Source organism: Camelus ferus, chromosome 20 (assembly GCF_009834535.1).
Source record: "Camelus ferus isolate YT-003-E chromosome 20, BCGSAC_Cfer_1.0, whole genome shotgun sequence".
NCBI lineage: Eukaryota > Metazoa > Chordata > Mammalia > Artiodactyla > Camelidae > Camelus > Camelus ferus.
This window is the reverse complement of record NC_045715.1, coordinates 9662219-9683582: the sequence shown is the minus strand read 5'-3', so window position 1 is coordinate 9683582 and position 21364 is coordinate 9662219. Positions and strand designations below refer to the sequence as shown.

Sequence of the window (21364 nt, the reverse complement as noted above, 5' to 3'; positions counted from 1 at the left end):
ACACTCCATCTGGGAAGGGTGAACCCACACTGTTTCAAAGATGACTTAAACCTTTTCTTGGAGAAGACAGGCTGGCACGAGGCTAACACATCAAAGAAACTGCCCTGAACCGAAGCAGCCATCTCTCCCCGGCCATACCCTGCCCGCTTCACCCACCCTCGCCGTCTGTCTGATTTGTCTTTAAGGTTTTAACACCATCCCTCTGTTGACAAATGAATACTTCTCTGGAAAATGAGGTATTTCCAGAAGCTGGCAGACACGGACTGGAGCGCACAGCTCTGGCTCCCTCAATCCATTATTTGAACGGGAGAGGCCTGGAGGTTTGTGCTAGCATTACGCTCAAGTTGATGATAAATGTGGTCTGGCCGGGGTGGTAATAAGGGACTTTCTAGCCAGGTCCTGTCTAGACCTCGGTTTGTTAGGGAGTGAAAACCACAAAGGGGGAAGCGGGGGCTACAGTTCCCTGCTCCTCAGAGAAACTGTCCTCGGGGAGATGGAGCCACATTTCAAGTCCGAACCCCCGTCCGGCCCCCCACGGCGGCTGCTGTAAATAACATTAGCCTGTCTTTCAGCGAGCTCCAGGAAGCTTAGACCCTGAACACGCTGTTTGTTGTCTGTAGTTGTGCATTAGGCTCAGTACTGTCAAGTCTAATTATTCTCATTAAGGCCTGAAAGTTTTAGGGATTAATTAAGCAGAGAGCAAGAGCTTATGCAGAACAGCAATATTTTCCCCCTCAAGGATTAGCCCGTCATCCTGGTGGGGTTTTCCTTGAACGCCGTCCATTACTTAATAAGATAGCAAAGTGTGGAGCTCATATAATATGGATTAGAAATAGCCGACATTTCACATGTGCTATTCAGCCATGAAAATAAGTCCTGGCCCTTGTGCCCATAACCCAGAAGGCTCGCTAATGAGAACCAGGCAGCGGGGCTAATGAGAAATCCAATACGTGCTGTTTCCTCCCCGCTTCCTTTCAGTTTACTTTCCATGGAATCCAATGTGTGTAGGAGGAGTCTGGGTCCATGCTAGCATTCCTCTCTTTACTTGGTAGGAATCTTAGAAATTACCTAATTCTACCCGCTCTGCGATGGATGCTGAAACTGGGATTCAGTGATTTGCTCAAAGGCCCGGTAGTCACCAGTGGCAGGAAACTTCTGGGAGCACTGACATTCATCAGGTCAATTAGGATGGTGAGGGTCCTTTGCGCTGAGGGTTTCGCGTGACCCCAAACTCAGCAGAAACAAGATGGTCTCACAGCAAAAAGGAGATGACCTTGAGGACCTAATTTGCATGTGAGCCGCAGGGAATGCTGGGACGCCTGGAAGTGCCACAAAGTGTCCTGTCTGATGAACAACTGCAAGGCTTTCTGAGGAAATGGGGGAAACGGATGGAGAGTTAGGCCCTGGCGTCGCCAGATACAAAAAGGAGAGACAGACATGGGTAATCACCTTTGCCTTACCCCGTTAGTGTGCGTTTCCAGCAAGGCAGATTTTCAGAGGGGTGTTTGTGCCGTTCGTTTCTCACACCTCACACAAAGGCACCGCTCTCACTTGGTGATTTGACACGGAGCATTCAGCTCCCCCACGCTCCCAAGTCCACTCACTCCCTCCCTGGTCTCTTTAGATTGGCCCCTGATGCATGCCTAGGACTTGGGCTGGAGCAGGGCCAGAATGCCTAGGGCTGATCTGTGCTGAGCTCTGGCTTCTGCCCGGCAGAGGTGGAGGTACCATGCCTACCCCAGGCCCCGCCATTCCCTGCTGGCTCCCCCTTTACCCCAACGTGTCTCCACCAGCCGCACTCACAGGACTGCCCAGCATCCTGCAGGTGGCCAGAGCGAGCACACGCCATAGACCCCAGCTGGAATACAGCCAGGAAGAACCAGCTTGGCTGCCAGGCTGGATCAGGAACCTCAGTGTACCCCCCTTTCTTGCTTCTGGGGAACTCGTTTTGGCTTCTCAAAGAAGGCAGCAGGAGAAGCGTAGCTCGTAGAGGCTGAATTCACTAGGCAGAACCAGGTCCCAAGAGGCCATGGGTGACAGCACAAATGGGAGCAGTGGCCACCACTGCTGTCATCAGCTGGCACCGCTCCCTGAACGTGACATGTCCCTCCAGCTCCTTTGCTCATAACGAGCTGTCATCCCCTCCCCAATTCTCCAGGGCACTTTGCTTTTAGTTCTTTTTGTTTTCTAAATGCTATATTTGCTTGCATGTCTCTCTCTCTCTGAACTGTGAGTCCCAGAGGGTCTCACGGCCTCATTTATTTTTGCTTCCCCACGGGCTGTCTTCTGCACTGGATATTTTCATCCCTGCAAAATTCCTATGTTGAGCCCCTAAGCCCCAGGGTGACAGTGTTTGGAGGTGAGGTCTTTGGTAGGTAATTAGGGTTAGATGTTAGATGAGGTCACGAGGGTGGGTCCCCCATAATGGGGATTAGTGCCTTTATACAAAGCGGACGAGACAGGAGCCCTCTCCCTCTCTCTGACTGCACTCACCAAGGAAAGGCCACGTGAGGTAATCACCAGGAAGAAGGTTCTCACCAAGAACCAAATCAGCTGGCACTCCGACCTTAGATTTCCCAGCCCCCAGAACTGAGAGATAAATGTTTGTTGTTTAAGCCACCGAGTCTACAGTAATTTATTACAGCAACCTGAACTGCCTAAGACAGCCTGGAGCCGTGATCCTTACATCATAGGTGACAGCCAGCTCGCTGACGGACTGGCTGAAATCTCTCTCACCTGCACATAAACAGTGGCCCAATGATTAGTCAGTAAATCCATTTTCAGCTCCTACTGTGGGAAATGCGCTATGCTGAGTGGTGATAACTTCTTTGCGAAACTGAACCCAAGGTCCAAGCAGCTTCACACAGTATTAGATTTTTTCAAATGAGTGTGTCATTATGCATGGAAGTCTAATTAATCTTATTTCCAGTGTGTGCACTGAATAACCTGAGAGAAGAAATCAATTACAGAAATTCCTGTTACTCATAATTGGGGGTCTTTTGTGTCTCAAGGTTGATGTTTGAAATCAAAACTGTTTAGCATGACAGGTGGGGAGATGGGAGGAATGTGTGCTTTTTAAAATTTTGAAGAAACTTAAGAGTAAGGGATATAGTTACTTGTGTATGTTGATAGGTTACTTCTGCATCTATTCAGCGTGAGCATAAAAGGTAAGAGAAATATTTTATAAATAATACAACTAATTGACAGGTCTTTTGTTATTTCTAAATCTTCTGACAGAGGCTGCTGACTTAGTATTTCTGTCCCAGCTCTTCCAAAGGTGAAGCTGTGAATCAGGAGTGAAAGAAGGAACGTGACATAAAAGAATAAATGAAATATAGGGTGAGGAGTAATACTATTTTATCTATTGCTTGTTCATTACAATAACTCCTTAGATGCTGGAAGTTTATGTCTTTCAGTTCCTTCCTTCCTTCCCCTTTCTTCCTTCCTTCCCCTTTCTTTTCTTTCTTTCTTTCTTTCTTTCTTTCTTTCTTTCTTTCTTTCTTTCTTTCTCTCTCTCTCTCTCTCTCTCTCTCTCTCTCTCTCTCTCTCTCCCTCTTTCTTTCAATTAGTTCTGTTCAGTGAGCACCTGGTTGAAACATGTGAGATGTGCTCAGTTGAACTTTGCCAATGACACCATAGGATTGCTCGATTTAGCAAAACTGGTCCTTCATGGGCCACTTTAAGCTCCCAACATGTGCGTGGAGAATCATGTACATTTGACCAACAGGTACATTTCCTTTTCTCTTTCAATCTGCATTTTCACCCATCAATTCTTGACCACGTACCTTTGAGGATGAGCAGGGAGCCCGGATGTGAAAAAGACTCTGCAGCTCAGTGATCACAGGGACCAGTCCCTTTCGGGTGGGTCTCCGTCTTGTTCCTGCACCGCCCCACCTCCCCCTCCCCTCCCACCCATTTCATCATTTAATTTTCTTCCCCTTTTCATTTTGGTTCCGGACCTTTTTACCACCTAGGCGTGGCTGTGTGTAAAAGTCAATTTTTCTTTGGAAACGGCTATTTCCACGACATGGGGCGACGTGGAAGAGCTTAGAGTGATCCAAGCTAATCTCGGTCCTGACACCGCTGTGGTGTGAAGGATGAATGGGGGGAGGGAGGGTGGCCGTGAGAAGGATGCACTGGACATGCTCCGATTATGCTGGGTGTGAGGATGCAGTAAGACCAAGGAGGGAGGCCCCGTCCTCAGTGAGGATAGAGGCCAGTGGGTCGCGCTGTGCCTGACGCCAGCTCCCTGAGAAGGAACTGTGGTCACTGCTGCGTCTGAGACAAGCGAGGTCAGACGCAGCGCAGGGGTGGTCCCAGGACCCACACCTCATTGGGGTGGAATCCTCAGGTCTCCTGCCTCTGCCCTCTTTATCCCAACTGCCTGCCGGCTGAACAGGGGATGGTTTTATCAGATTTTGAAAAATCCTTACAATCTATTAAGCAGAAAAAAAAAATGTTTCAGAACTAGAAATCTAGCTTATTGACAGTTTCTAGTTTTCCTTTAATTTCAAGATTGAGGTTGCAGAGAATAACTTGAAAATTTGACCTATTACCCAATACCCCTTGGCCGAGACAGTGAGTCTTTAACTCTAAACATCCTATTATGCCAACGGAAAGGAAGGAGGCTCTTAAACCAGTTCAGTAGATGGCGGATCCAAGTTTAGATGCGCTGGAAGGACCGTGTCAAACTTTGGTTTACTAGCCCCACCTCTTGTCCGGTATCTGCCTCACTCTGATCACCGCGTCTGTTTGCTCACACTGCGACCTAATGCCTTCCTCCAGTCTCAGGAATGGGTGGTTGGCGTATTGTCAAAAAGCTGTCCCCAAAGAACTTGTTCCAAATTTGCTGGGCAAGGAGAGCAGCAGGGGCCCGACTGCAGAGGGGATCACCCTTCCCCCTTTCTTCTGCCCAAGACACAGGATGGAGTGAGTGCACCTCCAGGCGAGCCCAGCCCGGGGTGAGCAGACAGCACTGGGCTCAGGCTCCAAAGCGCCCAGCGCTGGGCTCTGCCCACACGGGGCTGTCCCCACGGGAACGGCCGCTTTGATCAGAGGCAGTGTGCCGCCCACTGGAGGGGCAGGAGGCAAAGCCACAAGTTGTGACAGGCTCTAAAGACAGTGGAGTCATCATAAGCCAGAGTGGAACCTTCCCAGGTGTGCAGCCTGGGAAAAAAACCCAGGTGCTGCCGGGTCAGCTTAGCCACACCAGCCAGGGGGGCGGTGAAAAGGAAAACACACAGGAAGGCAGGACGGCTTCCTGCTCTGTGGGGGAGAAAACCAGTGTCAGGCTGAGAGCTGACCTGCAGAAAATGTCTGTGGAATGAACAGGCCTCGAGCAAAGCAGAGTCAGGTTTAGATCTAGGCCAGTAACTTTGACTGTGTGGCCTTGGGCAAATCACTAAACCTCTCTGAGCCTCAGTTTCCTCATGAGTGATGATAACTGATTCAGACAGTCACTGTGAGGATGACATGAGATCACACACACACCCCCAGCCCAGTGTGCAGTAAACTTTGGTTTTCTCATCACAGCCTGCATCCAACTCCCACACTTTGGGAAGGCCATTTGGGGCAGGAATTCCTGCCAGAGAGACCTTCATTCATAGGATAAATGCATGAAGCACAGGTCTGAATCATACCTATCCATTCAGAAGCAAATCTAGAAATTATTAATTCCACAGGCTTCCCAGGTGTATATGCCCCTCGTTGCAAAGACCTTATTCTGCTCTCTGGGTTTCTACCAGCCTTGACCCCTGCAACGCCGACCAGAGCCTTCGGAACTTTCGACGCTCCCTCCTAAACCACCTTCCTCTCTGCTCTCGCTTTCCTACGAGCCACCAGCTAAGACACCCATTCGGCCCTGTTGTCCTCTGCGTGCCTGGTTTACCTCTCATTCCCCTCCTTACCCGTGCCTTCCGGATCCAGTCTCCGGCTACATGTCCCTCTCGCTCACGTGGAAACGCTCCTCCTGTCAACCCTTGTTTATCCCCCTAATTGGAAGCCCCCGACCTAGCTCTCCCAGGGGACTCTTCCACCTTGACGCAGCCCCTCGATGAAGTCTTGAGGTTGTGTCTCATTTATGTTTCCATGTGTGCACAGCCTGTGACTGACTGCCTTGCTTCTTTCCTTCCCTTTTAATCCTCCCAGCGTTACACACACACACACACACACACACACACACACACACACACACTGAGCATCTGGTAAGTCCTGCTAGCCGTACTTGGTGATTCCTTGTTACCCGGACACTGCTTATCTTGCAGTGGGTCCATGAAAAAGGGAAAAGCTAGATGTGTGTTCAGAGGAAGAAGTCAAATTCTCTGCATAGAAAACATCTAGAAAAAGCCAGAGAGTCTTTCTCCCCACCCCTCTGCCAGCCTCGGAGCTCTTCAAACTCTGAGCTCCAAAGTGAGTTCTGTCTCTGCGCTTGTCTCCCGGAAACACAGGGAGGAGGCCCTGGGAAGTGGGGAGGAAAACATCTCAGGAAGTCAGAGAGGCAGCTGGCAGCCCCACCGCCTCCGCCCAGGCCCCTGGCCTGCAGGGACAGATTTCCACATCTGCTCGGAAGGAAAGGAACTTCTGTTTAAAAGGAAGCATGTCCTCCACTGGTCTGTCAGCCAGACGTGACTGAGGAGAAGAGGCTCAGAGCCACAGACTCTGCGGAAGACCAGCCACCCTCCAGCTCCCACCCGAGGGGACAGGTCAGCTGCCACAGACCACCCCTCGAAGGCTGACCCGAAAGCCAAGCATCTCCTGGCAGGCGCCACGGTCCTGGGCGTGCACACACCTGACAGGAAGGCAGTTACCTAATGTCAGGTTGCATCATGTGATCTAAACCTAAAATAGAAATGGTCACACTGCTCAGAAATGACAGATCTGTCACCAGCATTGGCCTTGGCTTTGCCACCGCTGTCACAGGGTGACACAGCGCTGAGCCTCGCCCGTGGGTGGATCAAAGGGTTTTCTCTCCACTGTGGTTAGCAGAGGGCAAAGAGGGGTGTGGTGGGTTGAACGGTAGCCCTCAGCAAGATGTGTCCATGTCCTCACGCCTGCAGCTGCGATGCGGCCTTACTTGGAAAAAGGGTCTTTGTAGAGGATATGAAATTAAGGATCTTGAGATGAGAGCATCCTGCATTACCCAGTGGGCCCTAAATCAAATGACAAGTGTCCTTATTAGAGACACACACAGAGAAGAGGAGAAGGCCAGGAAGACAGAGGCAGAGATTGTGATTACGCCGCTACCAGCCTGGGGCCGTCCAAGCTAGGAGAGGTAAGGACCAGTTCTCCCCACGAGCCTCCAGACAGGACAAGGCCCTGCAGCCCCGGGAAGTAGGGGCCGATTTGCCAGCTGAGAGCTTGGCCTTCCTCGATCCTCTTCTCACATCCACAAGCCGCCCTTTCCTCTGCCTCCTCCTCTGTGCACACACACACAGATCCCCGAGTCTCCGGCAAAGTTGGGAGAAGTAGGGGACACTTCGAGGCAGGTGGACTCACAGAGTTAAAGCAGGAAGCAGTCCTTTTCAGGGGGGGACTCTATGTCTGCAGCACAGGGCCGGCCTCAGAATCAGGGATTGACAAAGAACAGCCTCTTTCTCTTCTCCTCCGTTGCCTCTCCCCTCGGATGACAAGCCCTGGTTCTGTCCGGACCCCTGTGCCGAGGTGACAGTGTCAGGAGGGCTGCTGGGGAAGGCTGTGGGTGTGGGGGCTGCACACCGGGCCTGGCCATGTGGTGAGTGGGGGCAAAATTTCAGCCACACTCTGTTCACCACGAAATATACACAGGCCTGGGCTTCGGCAGCCCAAAGGAAGAGGCATCTTTTTTCAGTCTTCCCACTCAAGAGGACATCTTTTTAAGTCATAAAAAGATACGTTGGTGAAATCGAGTCCCCCTAAAACCGAGTTCCCCTGCCAAGGGTGTCATTAACCTCTGTGTCCAAAACTTTCTTTCTTTCCTTGTCCCACCCCTGCTTCCCTCAGGATTAAGGGGTATCAAAGAAAAGGGGAGACTGAAACTGAGCAGGACTCTGCAGGACCTTCCCGGGTACAAAAGCCCCTTTGTGTCCCTGTTTCTTGTTTGTAGGAAAAAGGCTTTAGTCTCCTAGGCCTTCCCTGAGTTCCAAAGTTCATACTCAAGCAGTTACTAGTTAGGGAAGTGATAGAATGCAGAAACAAAAGCAGTCAAGCAAGAAAAGTGGTAATAACAGCTCAACAATAAAACAGAATCCCAGTTCCTCCTCAAGGAATATACATAACAACCTGACACATATCTTCGAGTTGTTCAGCAGAAACTAAACCCCTGCCCAGGCAGAGGATGGTGACCACACGTACAAGCACGTGGATCCCAGACTGGCTGGAACCCGAAGGTTGATGATTAAGATTCCTCAACATTATCCTGTTACCTTACCACCAACCAGGCAGAAGAAGGTCATGCACCCCGCAATCCTCAACCCAAATGTTGCCTTTAAAAACCCTCCCTGAAAGCCCCGGGGGAGTCCGAGTCTTTTCAGCATGCGCTGCCTGTTCCCCCTGCCTGGCCTTGTAATAAACGCTGTACTTTCTTTCACCACAACCCGGTGTCAACAGACTGACTTCACCGCTTGGTGGGCGATTAGACCCAAGTTCGGTTCAGTAACACTGGGAGAGTTAAAAAAAAAGTTTTGGAAATGGATCCTGGTGATGGTTGTACAACAATGTGAACATAACTGATGCCATTGAACCATACACTTAAAAATGGTTCAAGTGGCGAATTTTATGTGAGATATATTTCACCCTGATTTAGAAAGACTAATGATGTAATATATCAAAAATCACTGAATCGTACATGTAAATGAATGAATTACATGGTTTGTGAATTGTATCTCAATGAAGCTACTTTTTAAATGCAAACAAATTTTTTTTTTCAAACACATTTTTTAAAAACCCACATTTTGCAAAAACAAAAACAAAAAACCTAAGGCTCCAATTAAACTGTGTCTGTGAAAAAAATTTTGAAGACACCGCATGTGCTAGCAGAGCACCTCGACAGCAGACTCGCACTCTTGCACTGCCTTTAACTGCCCTGCCCTCCTGCCCGTGTCTGCTTCCTTTGTGTTGCCTTTGAGATCTGAGCTCAGCTTAGGGTGACTGTTCCATGCAGGAGATGGTGCATGGCTGCAGGCAGGACCCCTGGCTGTGCAGCTCTGATTCCCCGCCACCCAACTCATCAGTCAGGCTGCCCACCTCTCAGACCCTGACCTTTCAAGTTGAATTTTCCTTCTTTGCTGTGCCCTAAAACCCTGCGTGCAGGCTCTTTGCCTTTCCTCTCTCACTTAGCACAGCCTGCATCTTCTAAACCATCTCTTCTATCCTTGGTTTTCCCTTAAACCTTCAGCTTTTCACTGCATCACATCTTTAACATGCTGAGAGCTTCAAGCAGGGTCATGGACTGTTTTGACGGAAGGAATCATTAAAACAGCAACAATTTACAATACACGCTGGATATTTGTACACATGAAATACAGGTAGACACAAAAACAGAAACAACTTGTCAATTCATCTCCTCCGACTACGCTGGAAAGGATAATCTCGAATTCCTGACACACTACATTTGCTGTAAAGGCATCATGGAAGAGGACTGGAAATACTCGCCGAGCAATGACAGAGGAACTAGGTCGTAAAAACATCTTACAGATAAATAAGTATCTATTGTTCATAGGGAGGTGCCACGTCCAGATCAGGGCATATATTGTGATTAGATTTAATACCAGTGTAAACATACTGCAACCTGTCATTTTCTCAGCTGGATTTGTGCTTTGCTCACGTTAGATAGTCAGCAAAGACTGGCTGAAAAGCACAGAAGTCTGGAGGAAAGCAACTAGGGGCAAAGAGAAGAAGGCAAAAATAAAACCAGTCTCAAAAATACAACATCCTACCACACATAACAGGTAGTGTTGGGGAAGAAGATGTTAAGAGATTTAGAAGAAGAAAACAGACATGCTAAGAGCGGTTGTAAGCATGTTTTATCTTATTCCGATTTTTAGAAAGTCAGCAATTTGCATACCGCACCTGTATTAATCAGATAGTTGATTGAGCAGAGGCTTCTCATCCCTTCCCTCCCTCAAACTGTCTAGGATGACGCTGGGGGAATTGAGTCTGATGTTCAAACAAGTAGCGGGGAGGAGAGTCTGGAGTCACCACTCAGTGAAATAATTTAGCACTTTTATTAGGAAATCATATTTACCAAAGAAAAACCTCATTTTGACTGCAAACACAGAAAAATCAAGCCCGTAATCTCAAAGGCTGCATGAGGAAGATTAGTCAAGGACACCTCTGTCCCCAGAGAGAGACAAGCTGAACAGGTAAATCCAACTCCATTATTCAGAGCTGTAGGCAGATTATACAACCTCTTTGCTTCTGCTTGTTGTTCTGAATGACTGTTTTCTGTCACTGTTGGCTGCCTAATGCAAAAGCTATTCTGAACTACCAAATACTACTCACTGACCAGTGTCCTTCGTATCCAGGGTGCCAGTGTGACTTGGTTTTGGCCAAGGAGACACAAGGAAGTTTGCTAAGAATGCGGGTTGGGTTATGGGAAGGCTTCCCCCCCTGATAAAAGAGACAGGTAAGGGAAAAGAGCGAGCTCTCCCACTCTCCCATCCCTTCCCCGTGTTTCTGCCCTGCACATGGTTTTGATGCTATGAGCTACAAAAGCCATTTTACAACCACAAGATGGCGAAGACAGGAGACAAAAGTCAACTCAGGGTAACAGAGTGAACAGATAGAAAACACCTTGCTCCCTAAAGACTCAACTGAGCAACTGAACCTTAACACCAGCCTCCACCTCCCTCCGGATTTAAGTGAAAAAGCAGATGTCTATGGATTTAAGGTTCTATTTGGGGTTTCTGTTACTTGCAGCCGAAAGAACACACCATGTCACAGGGGTCCCCACAGGCCTAATGCAGAAGCTAGAACCTGGGTGTCTGATGAGCTACTGTTGCAAGTCGCCTGCAGGCATCTGCTTGCACTTTGGGAAAGTTGATGACAGGTACCTAGGAACGATGACCGAGGTGGAAGGGGCAGCCTGGGAACTGTGGCCTTGGTCTATGGAGAGAGGGCCAGCAGGCAGAAGCAGTTAAAAAGCCAAGCGGTTTCAAGAGAAAGGGGGCACAAGCAGAACTGCCCTTGGCCTCCATTACAAAGTAGACACCAGGGGGTGGCCTGCTCCCCATGACTCCAAGGAACTCGGCCTGTCTCGGGTCCAGCTAGGACGGTGGGAAGCGTAGCACTGTTTGGTCAGCAGGAGGGCTTCAGCTTTGCAAGTCCCAGGAGACGGCACCCTGGGCAGAGAATGGCCCGAATGATGTACTGTTCTCCTGGGCCCTCAAAAGCGCTGGACTTCTGCAAGGGAGCAGAACTGGAAGAGGGCTGCTCAGCAAACACTAGGAGAAGAACTGCGGAGTCACGTGGCACGTATCAGCTCAGCTTTCAGCAGACACTGCCACGTAGTTTGTCAAGGCGTTGCACTGGTTTGCGCTGTATGACACTATATACGAGATGTCAGACCCTGTACCCCACATCCTTGCCAACACTTAGTATGGTCAGTCTTTTTAATTTTAGCCCTTATGGTAGATGTGTAGCAAAGTCACAGTACAGCTTAAATTTGCATTTCCCTAAAAACTAATTTAATACTTTTGCATGTGTATATTAGCCATTTGTATGTTTTCTTTTTGAAGTACCTCTTTATGACTTCTGCCCATTTCTCTATTGGGTCGTCTGTTTCTTTCTTATTAATAGGATTTCTTTATCTACTCTGGACAGGAGACTTCTGTCAGACAGATATATTGCAAATATCTTTTCCCACTCCCTGGCCTGATTTTCAGTATCTTATTGTTTTCTTTTCATGAATAGAAGTTCTTTTTTTAAATGTATTTAAATAAATCGATTGCTTATTTTATGGTTATTACTGTTTTGTGTCCTGTTTGAGAAGCAATTGCTCATCTTAAGGCTATGAAGATGGACTCCTATTTTTCATCTAGAAGTTGAATTATTTTAGCTTTCATGTTTAGATCTTTAATTTTCTTGGAACTGATGTCACTTATATGGTGTAAGAGAGGAATCAAGATTTTTGACATATGAATATTTAATTGACTCAGACCATTATGAAAAAACATCTTTTAACCAACACACTGCTGTGTTAACTCTCTCATTAATCAAGTATGAATTTATATAAAGGAGTCTGTTTTTCATACTTTCTTCTAATACACTGCTTGATGTTCTATTTTGTATGAGTAGTAAGCTCTCTTACTACTGCTGCAGCTTTGTAATACCTCTTAATATAATGAACCCTCCAATTTTATTTTTCTTATTCAAGGAGTACTTGGCTATTATCCTTTGCATTTCCGTATAAATTTTATAATCAACATGTTGCTTTCCCCAAAAAAGAAAAAAAAATTCTAAATCCTAAATATTTAGATCAGTTGGCTTCTTTATAATATTGAATCTCCTAATCCATGAATATAGTCCATTCCTCTTTTATTCAGACCTTATTTAATTTCTCTTACAATGTTTTCCTGCACATTTTTCATTGTGTTTATTCTAGATACTTGGTGTTTTGGGGATGCTACTGTAAATGGTGTGGATTTTATTTCTCTTGCAATTGTTGCTAGTACAGTAGTCTCCCTTTACCCAAGGTTAAACTTCTTTGATTTCAGTAACCTGTGGTCAACCATGGTCTGAAAATATTAAATAGTAATTTCCAGAAATAAATAATGCATAAGTTTTAAATTGTGTGCTGTTCCGAGTAGCATGATGAAATCCCTCACTGTTCCTCTCCATCTTCCCAGGACCTGAATCATCCCTTTGTTCAGTGTATCCACACTATATATGCTACTTGTCTCCTTAGTGCCTGTATCAGAAAAAAACATAGTCTATGTGAGGTTGGTACTATCTGAGGTTCAGGCATCCAGTGGGGGTCCTGGACCACATCTGCTGCAGATAACGGGGGACTACTGTATCTAGGAATACAACTGATTGTTGTATATTGATGTACTCAGTGGCATCACTGAATTTATTTAATTCTAATAGATTTTCTATAAAGTCTTTTGTCTTTTTCTGAAGGTACAATCATGTCATCTACAAATATCAACAGTATTTATATCTTCCTTCTGAAACCTCCTTGCTTGTATTTTTTCTTGCTCGTAATTCTAGTAGAACACTGAAGAAAAGTGATTCAGGTATTTTTTCTCATCCTTAATCTCAAAGGATGGCTTAACTCTTTTACCTTTAAAATGTTGTTTACCTTAAAAAGATGTTTTGCAGTAGATTTTTTTGTATATAACACTTTATCAGACTAACGAAATGACTTCTATTTTTATTTTGATAAGTAAGGATTTTATCAAAAATGCACATTGAATTTTATCAAATGCTTCTTCTACATCTATTGAGATGGCCACATCTTTATTCTATTTTTATTATTCCATATTGTCTATCTTATAATTTATTCAATTTATATTTCTCCTTTGTTCTGTTAATATGATAAACTATAATTGCTGTCTTTTGATTATTAAACCATTCCTATATCTCTGGAATTAACCCAAACTGTTTCTCATTTGTACTTTTTATACATCATTGGATTTGACTTGCAAATATTTTAATTAAGAATTTTAAGTCTACATTCATGCAAGAGATTCATCTGTAATTTTTCTGTCTCATGATGCCCTTGTATTATTTTGAATTATATCTGTCTTTATAAAACAAGTTTTAAAATGTCTTTTTGTTTTCTCATCCTCTGGAAGAATTATATAAGATCAGTGTGATTGATTTATTAAAGTTTGGGAAGATTCATTGGTGAAACCATCTGGACCTGGAGCTGTCTTGAGGAAAAGAATTTTAGTAATGGATTTGACTTTAATAGGTATTAGACTCTCCAGAATTCCTATTTCTCACTGTTTTCATTTTGATAAGATTTGCTTTTATAAATTATCAAGTGTATTAGCATAAAGATGTTCATAATATTTCATTTTTCTTTACTGTAAGGAGAATCTGTAATGATGCCCCTTTTTCATTCTTATTGTTGATAATTTGTATTCTTTCTCTCTGTCTCTTATCACACATACACGCACGCACGCATGTGCGCGCACACACACCCCACAAATACATAGTCTTCCCAGGAGCTTATTAATATAATGGCCTTTTCAAAAAACCAACTTTTGATTTTGTTCATTGTCATACATTTGACATCAATTTTATGAGATCTTTCTCTCTGTTATGTAAGGGTTTAGTTGTGTTTTGTTTTCCTAACTTCTTCATACAAATACTTGATCACTATTTTTCAGCATCTTTTCCTTTCTAATGTATTTGAAGCTATATAATTCCACTTTAATAGGCTGTATTTTATTATGATTTCATTCATTTTTAACTTTGATTTCTAGCTTAATTCCACTGTAACCAAAGACTATGATTTCAGTTCTTTACAATGTGTTGACATTTTCTTTATGGCCCAGCGTAGAATCAGGTGTTGAAAGTATTTCACACCCACTGGAAAAGAAAGTATGTTCTTCCCTCGTTGGGTGAGACTTTTCTATAAAATGATACGTCGAATTGTTGGATCTGTCATTCAGTCGTTCTACAGCCTTACTGATTTTGGTTGCTTGTTTATCATTCACTTACCCTGTTAAAATCTCCCACTGTGGACACAGAATTTTAAAGACATCCTTTTACTATTTTTGACTTTCATCGTTTCTTTTGAGAAGTCTGGTATTAGTCCTAGTGTTGCTCCTTTGTCTTTTTTTTTTTTTTTTTTTTATTCTGGCTACTTTTAGGATTTCTCACGTCTTTCATTCTCACAGAGATGTATCAGACCACAATACGTCCAGCTGCCCTTGTCTTGTCCTTACCCTGTTAGGGTTTATTAAGCTTCCTGAATCTTTGGCTGGATATCTGTTTTTCAGTTTAGGGAAATTCTCAGTTATTATCTCTTCCAATTTAGCTTCTGTTTCATTCTATCCTCTTCTTCTGGGATTCTAATTATAATCTGGGACTCCAGTTCCATGTATCTTGGGCCTTTTCTGTCTGCCTCACAGCCTGGAAAAGACTCAGGGGCCCCAGATCCCCAGGTGAACAGTGTCCATTGGCACATCTGTGGACTATCTGAACAGGTAAACTCCTTGGAAAGCTCTTCCATGAAGTTTCTCTCTGCATCACTCAATCCCCACCCTCCATCCTTCTCCTTAAACACATTCTGAAGTGTTTCCTTGTGCCAACAGGTGACCATTCTGCTCTCTCTTTCATTGGCCCCACAACCTGCTTTGAAAGCTGTGTCCAGGGGGTGCTTCCTGAACAGTCCGGGAGGATCCTGGGTCAAGTTTTTGCCTTTGGCAGCTCTGGGCTGTCTAAGCAGCATGTGAGAAAAAGTAATATAATTAGTAGGGAGGATGAGATAATTTCACTGTGGAATCTAATACCTGAACCATTCTCTCCACGGGAGGGTAAGACAGCCGGAATCCCTTGAGGTCTTTGGAAAGACTTCATCTTGGTCTTTAAATGATGCAAACCATATACTTTTTAAAGTGTTGCCTTAACCACCCCCTTCCCCAAGCAAAAGAAAACAAAAGAAAAAAGTAAATCCCTTGCACTTTGTATAAACCCCTTGTGTTCACCTCATAATCACCTGATGAGATAGATTTATCATCTTCATTTTAGAGCGGAGCAAACAGGCTCAGATAACACGGGCAGTAAATGGAACAGGCAGGGACCGAACCTGTGACTGTCCGTCTCTTACCAAGTCTGGGCACGTGCAGGGGTCTGAACATCTCGCCTCCCTATTCTTCTCCATTACCCTCCTCCTCTCCATTTCTTTCTCCCCACAACACATTCAGTAGATCTAATGAAAAGTCAGGTGACACAGGACCAGGGTGCCATCGGCTGCAGGAGTGGCCACACAGCCACCCAAGGCACAGGACAGGAAGAAGTCGGCTCTGCTCACCTCGCAGCGCGGTGCTGACGGCTCTGCGCGGACTTGTGGCAGCTGCGAGGCCCGGCTTCTCCCCGCGTCCTCTCCCCCTTTCACTCCTTGGTGATTCAGTGAGGCCTCTGCATCCGTGATCTTCGACGGCTTTTCTTTTTTCTCAGGCAACAATGAGCCTTTGGTGGGGGCAAGGGCTGAGACACTCGTTTAATGAAAATGGAGACACTCAAAAGCCAAAACAGAACAACAAACACAAGGAGGGTGGAGAAAGGGTCACAGATGCTGTTAAGCCAGCAAGCTCTGGACCAGGGGCTGGTTTTCTGTGTGTGCTCAGAAGCCACTGGAAGTGTGTGGACGTGTGTTTGTGTGCATTTCATTGGCTGTGAGCAGAGACAGGACTGAGGAAGGGGTTGAGTGGGTTTGACAGGGTAGGTGGGGAAGGGGAAGGGGTCCTCGGGTTGGGAGATGGAAGCAGGGGGCAGGGGGGGAAGGGGGCATCTTGGTGGCAGCGCTGGGAGCTGCTCCGGAGCCCGCTGACTGACATATGATTCTGGGCAGGTCGTCACCCATGTGCTCATCATCCTGCCACTCAGCCTTAAGAGATGTTCTGTGTTTATTCGTCCGGAAGGCCTCGCTCAGGCTGGCCTCTGCCTCATTGGGCAGGCCGTCGCAGCCATCAGCCGTCACATTCCGGAGGCCTGTCACACGGCCCGACACCCACCACAGTTCCCGGGAACTTGAGAGACACCAAGCTCCTTCTCCGCATGCCCAGGATGCATGCAGAAGTCGGCGCCTCTCAGCCCCTCTCTGGTGCCCTCCCAGCTCCCGCCAGCTGCCTGCCCCCAAACCCATTAGCCCCCCACCAGAACAGACACCCAGCAGCCAAGGGATTCTGTTTTCCACTCTTCGTTGCCTCCGAGTCAGGTGTGAGGATTGGGGGCGGAGGGGTGAGGCTGCTAATCAGTTAGGAAACCCTGATTGCATCTTAATAACAAATGCAAAGCACCCAAGAGCAGCAATTTGCAGTAATGGGAAAAATCAGCAGGTCCCTGGGGTTTGACAGGAAGTAAACACTCTCTAGGCTCAAACTGGGGGGGAGGAAAAATCATTTGTGAGAGCTGGTGGCGCTGGGAGCTGCAGTCTTAAGAGGGGAGACCCTGGAGTAAAAAGAGACGACACTGGACTGAAGGAGGCGAGGCTGTCGGGAGTGGCCTCTCCCTCCTGGCGAGTCACCTCCACCCTCCCTGTGTCCCTCCCAGCCTCCCTGCCTCCCTGCCAGAGGATTCCGATGTGAGACTGTCACACTCTCCCCCAGTCCCTCTGTCAAACGCCCACCAGAAATAAACAGAAAAGACCATTACTAACAAAATCTGGCCAAATGTATTCAAATCAAAGCACCCCAGGCTGGGGGCGACCAGGAAAGGCCTCATTTCCCTCCTCCAGCCTCCATGACTGTACACACCTCACCTCAAGTCAGGAGGGGCTGGGACCTCCCATAAAATCTCTCTATCCTGCCGGGAGATTCCTTTCTTTTACAACCTCCTTGGGCTGGAAGGGAGCAGTTACTCTCACTAAAAGGTGGAATATGTTTCACAGGGTCAATTTTTCTTTCTCTTTGAAAATGTTCCCAGCACTGAGCACACATATTTTTCTTACATGTAATTTGATTTGGATGGTTTCTTGACCTGCATCCAAATCAAGCCGCGGGTAATTATTACTGTCACTACTGTTATTAATACTGATATTTATCATAATCTCACAAATGCCGGGGACAGCCCTTCACCTTGCTTTTACTTGGTTGAAAGGAAAATGTAACATACTGCGCCCCCCCCCCCAAGTTTACCCTCTTGCATTCACTGTACCCGGCTCCCACGACACGAGTCATTAGCCCAGTTACCAGTGATCTGCAGGCAGCTCTAACTCGGAATTGCACTCAGCGGCAGAGACGTGGGTTAGTGGGGGAAGTGACAAGAAGTCGAACTTATCTCACTGTAACGAGACAACACCTCATTGTTAGGGCTTCTCACTAAATTCTTCGTGAAGTAGTGAGCTCCCAGTACCCAGAAATATTCAGGTAGAAGCCACGGACATCATCTTTCACATATGCTACTTGAGGAAGTAATGATTTGGACCTTGGTTTTCAAATTTCAGGTCCATCGGAATCACCTGGAAGGCTTGTTTGCAGACCGATGGGTCCCGCCCCTAGAGTCGCGATTCCGTAAGTCTGAGGAGGACCCCAAGAACTGGCATTTCTAACAAGTTCCCAGGTGATGCTCTGATGCCACTCGTCCAAGGAGACACTTTGAGAACCACCGAACAAGGGGAAAGGCCAGGTTCGATCATTTAAAGCTTTCTTCGGAGTCTGAGTTTATGAAGTTATAAAGAATGTTAAGTAAGAATTAAGAAGTGACCAGAAGTTGCTGCTCCGGGTGAAGAGATAAGATGTGACAGTTCTCTTACAAACTTAACATGGATGTTTAGCAGAAGGACAGCGCTGTCGTGTCTCCACAGATAGGCTGATTTATCCCACCGGCGCTGAGATGCTGGCTCAGCCTGTTGCTGGGAATTTTCCACCGCCACGTTTAGTTCAGGTGGATAACGACACATACACAAAGATAAAGCCCTGGTTTTTACTCCCCCTGGAATAATTGTGCACCTCTGGCTTCAGTGCCTTAACGAAAATAAAAGAACCCAAAAAGTCCTTTTCCCTGACATGCGATGAGCACCACACGGTAATACCGCCTGATCTTGTGACTGCCGTTCCTCTGCTTCTTTCGGGAGCCGTGAAATCACCTGCAGCCACGTTTCATGTCAGCTGCATCTGAGTCCCGCGCGCAGCCGCGAAGGGCAGTAAGGAGAGAAGGGCAGTCCCGGTAAACACCTCAAAACAGGACCGTGTGCGAGCGCTTCCTGGCTGCAGAGCATCTTCCACGTCTGTTATCATGTTCAACCCCACAAAACCATGCAGAGCCGACAGGACAGGTGTCATCAGCTCCATTTTACCGATTAGGAAGTTGACGCTGAGAGTTTCTGAATTGCCCGAGGGCCGCTCACTCAGTTCACAAAAAAACATCGCAGAAGAAAAATTCAGGTGTTCTGACTCCTGGAGCAATCTTTCCGACTATCTCACCAAGCTGTGCTTGAAACAAAGCAGTCGGCAAAGAGGTGGGGCAGTGAAGAGGACCAGGAAAATGGTAAATTTGCAGCAGTAGACAGGGCTAGAGCATCTGGTCACCAGCTCTCCTTCCTCCTTATCTTCAGTCTGCCTGGCAGACAGCCTCACCTACCTAGCCATCCGTCCATGCATCCACCCATCCACCCATCCATCTACTCACCCACCCACCCACCCATCCATCCATCCATTCATCCATCCATTCATTTATCCACCAATCCATCCGTTCACTCATCCACCTACCCACCCATCCATCCACTCACCCATTCATCCATCCATCCATCCACCAATCCATCCATCCATCCATCTATCCATCCATCCATCCATTCATCCATCCACACATCCACCTACCCACCCATCCATCCATTCACTTTATTTAAAAGATGAAGAAACAGGCCCAGAGAAGTGAAGTTCTCTGCTCAAGATCACACAGCTAGTTACTAGCAGAGTCAGGTCTAGAACTAAAAGTAGAACTCACCTCCTGACTCTTGATGCAGACCCCACCCTCTGTGAGAACAGCAGTGCCATATTTGAGCAGATTCGCTGATGTGCTTTTTTCCTATGTTTTCTGTTACCCTGTCTCTTCTTTTTATTCTAGAATTAGCTTAATATTGAATGCCTGAGTGAAGGAGAGAGATATAAGAACAAAGTCACTCCTAGGGTATGCGGGGTGCCAGGGAGATATTTTTGTACGGGGTGGGGAACTGTCCATATAGATCAGTTTGAGGCATCAAAAACCATCCTGGCATCAGAATGGTGGTTCCAATCTTTGACAGCCCTGACAAAGAGTCACTGCTCCATCCAGTAGAAGTGATCTGCACCAAGCTACCGTCTAGGAAAGAACCCAGCACTGGGGGCCTTGGATGGTCCTATAAGTGCAACATCTGGGGCTCATCAGGTATCTGGTAGACCCTCACATGGAGTAACCAGTAAGCTCTCCAAAGGAGAGAAATGGGGATGGGGCACACATACCTTTCAGAAGCTAGAGGAAGATTTGCAAAGGTTTGAAGATGACACTTCAAAATACAGTGGGTTCCCTGAGGCAAAGGGCCTGGGAAAGGGGTCCCGTTTTCCCAGGTCTAAGGGCAGTACCACACCAGACCACAGAGGAAGGAAAAAACTCAATACAAGCTTGGAGTCTCAGGGAATTAAAAATACATGATGATGTAAAAGCAAGGTCTCCCCACCCTGCGACTTGACAGACTCTGGGCTGGAGGAATGAGGAAGAGAAAAGCTGAAAGGGAAGGAAAGAAAGGGGAGATGCTCTAGGGTCCTGAATTCCGCCTAGCCAAGTAAGAAAGCGAGAGGAGGGTTTTCCACGGGACTGTGCCCCCCGACCTGGGGCAAGCCATGACCTGCAGCAATTCTCACCTCTCCCTCCACCTGATTCTGCCACACCTGACAAGGTGAGGAGCTGCAGAAGAAATGTCTCTGAAGTGTGTCTAAGTGGGTGGGCTTGAGGCAGCTCTCAGAAGCCCTCCCCAGTGTGGACTGTACCAGTGATGTGTTTTCTGTGCTCCCAAGAATGGTGCAGGTGTGGCGGAGACAGAGAAAGGCAGACAGAGAGAGATAGAGAGACAGAGAAAACTCTAAGAGGTTCTGTAATGAGATACAGAGGAGTCCCAGCAGAGACCCGGATGAGGAAGGGCACCCCAGCAGAGGTCAGAAACGGGAACACCAGGCTATGACCCTCCTGCTCTCCGACCCTCTAATGTCATGCCTCCTAGAGGATGGAGGTAGCCATGAAAAGGCGGATCCTGACTCCGCTAAGAGTAGGCTTTTACCATTTGGCTGAATGGGGGCTCAAAAGAGAAATTAAATTGTTAGCAAACTGAAATTTTAAAACTATATATTTTTGCATATCTCACTTTTTGATTTGGCATTATACCTAATACAAGAGGCTCAAGTGAAGAGTGATGAGAAAATCCAGGGGGATGCAAGCAGACAAGGGTCCTGGGCAGCCGTTTTGTCTCTGAGACACAGGTGATGGGTGCACAGAAGAAAATGGATTCCAGGAATTCCTTGGGGTTCCGTTTGTCTCTTGGGATTCTCTGTCCTGGTCCCTTGTGTGTCCTGGCGGCCTATGACGTGGAGGAGGCCGCAGAGAAGTGACTGTCCTCTCCTTCCTCCCACCCTCACGACAGCCTCATACAAATGGATGTGGAAAGCCTGTAAAAATGCTTCCGAGCATCTCTCCTCAGGGTTACAAGCAGCTCGAATTGATCTCGGAGGCTGTGGGGTCACTGGCT

At 46.9% G+C, this 21364-nt stretch overlaps 1 long non-coding RNA gene across 3 annotated transcripts in view; it reads right to left on the bottom strand.

Annotated features, from left to right (window-relative positions):
- Nucleotides 1–21364, bottom strand: part of LOC106729330 — a 71808-nt gene that overhangs the window by 14849 nt on the left and 35595 nt on the right. Inside the window, exon 3 of one of the 3 annotated variants that reach the window (XR_004313432.1) lies at nucleotides 15962–16137. The exons of the other annotated variants lie outside the window; for them this stretch is intronic. This is a non-coding gene — a long non-coding RNA (uncharacterized LOC106729330). The remainder of the gene's footprint in view (nucleotides 1–15961; nucleotides 16138–21364) is intronic. 3 annotated transcript variants of the gene reach the window in all.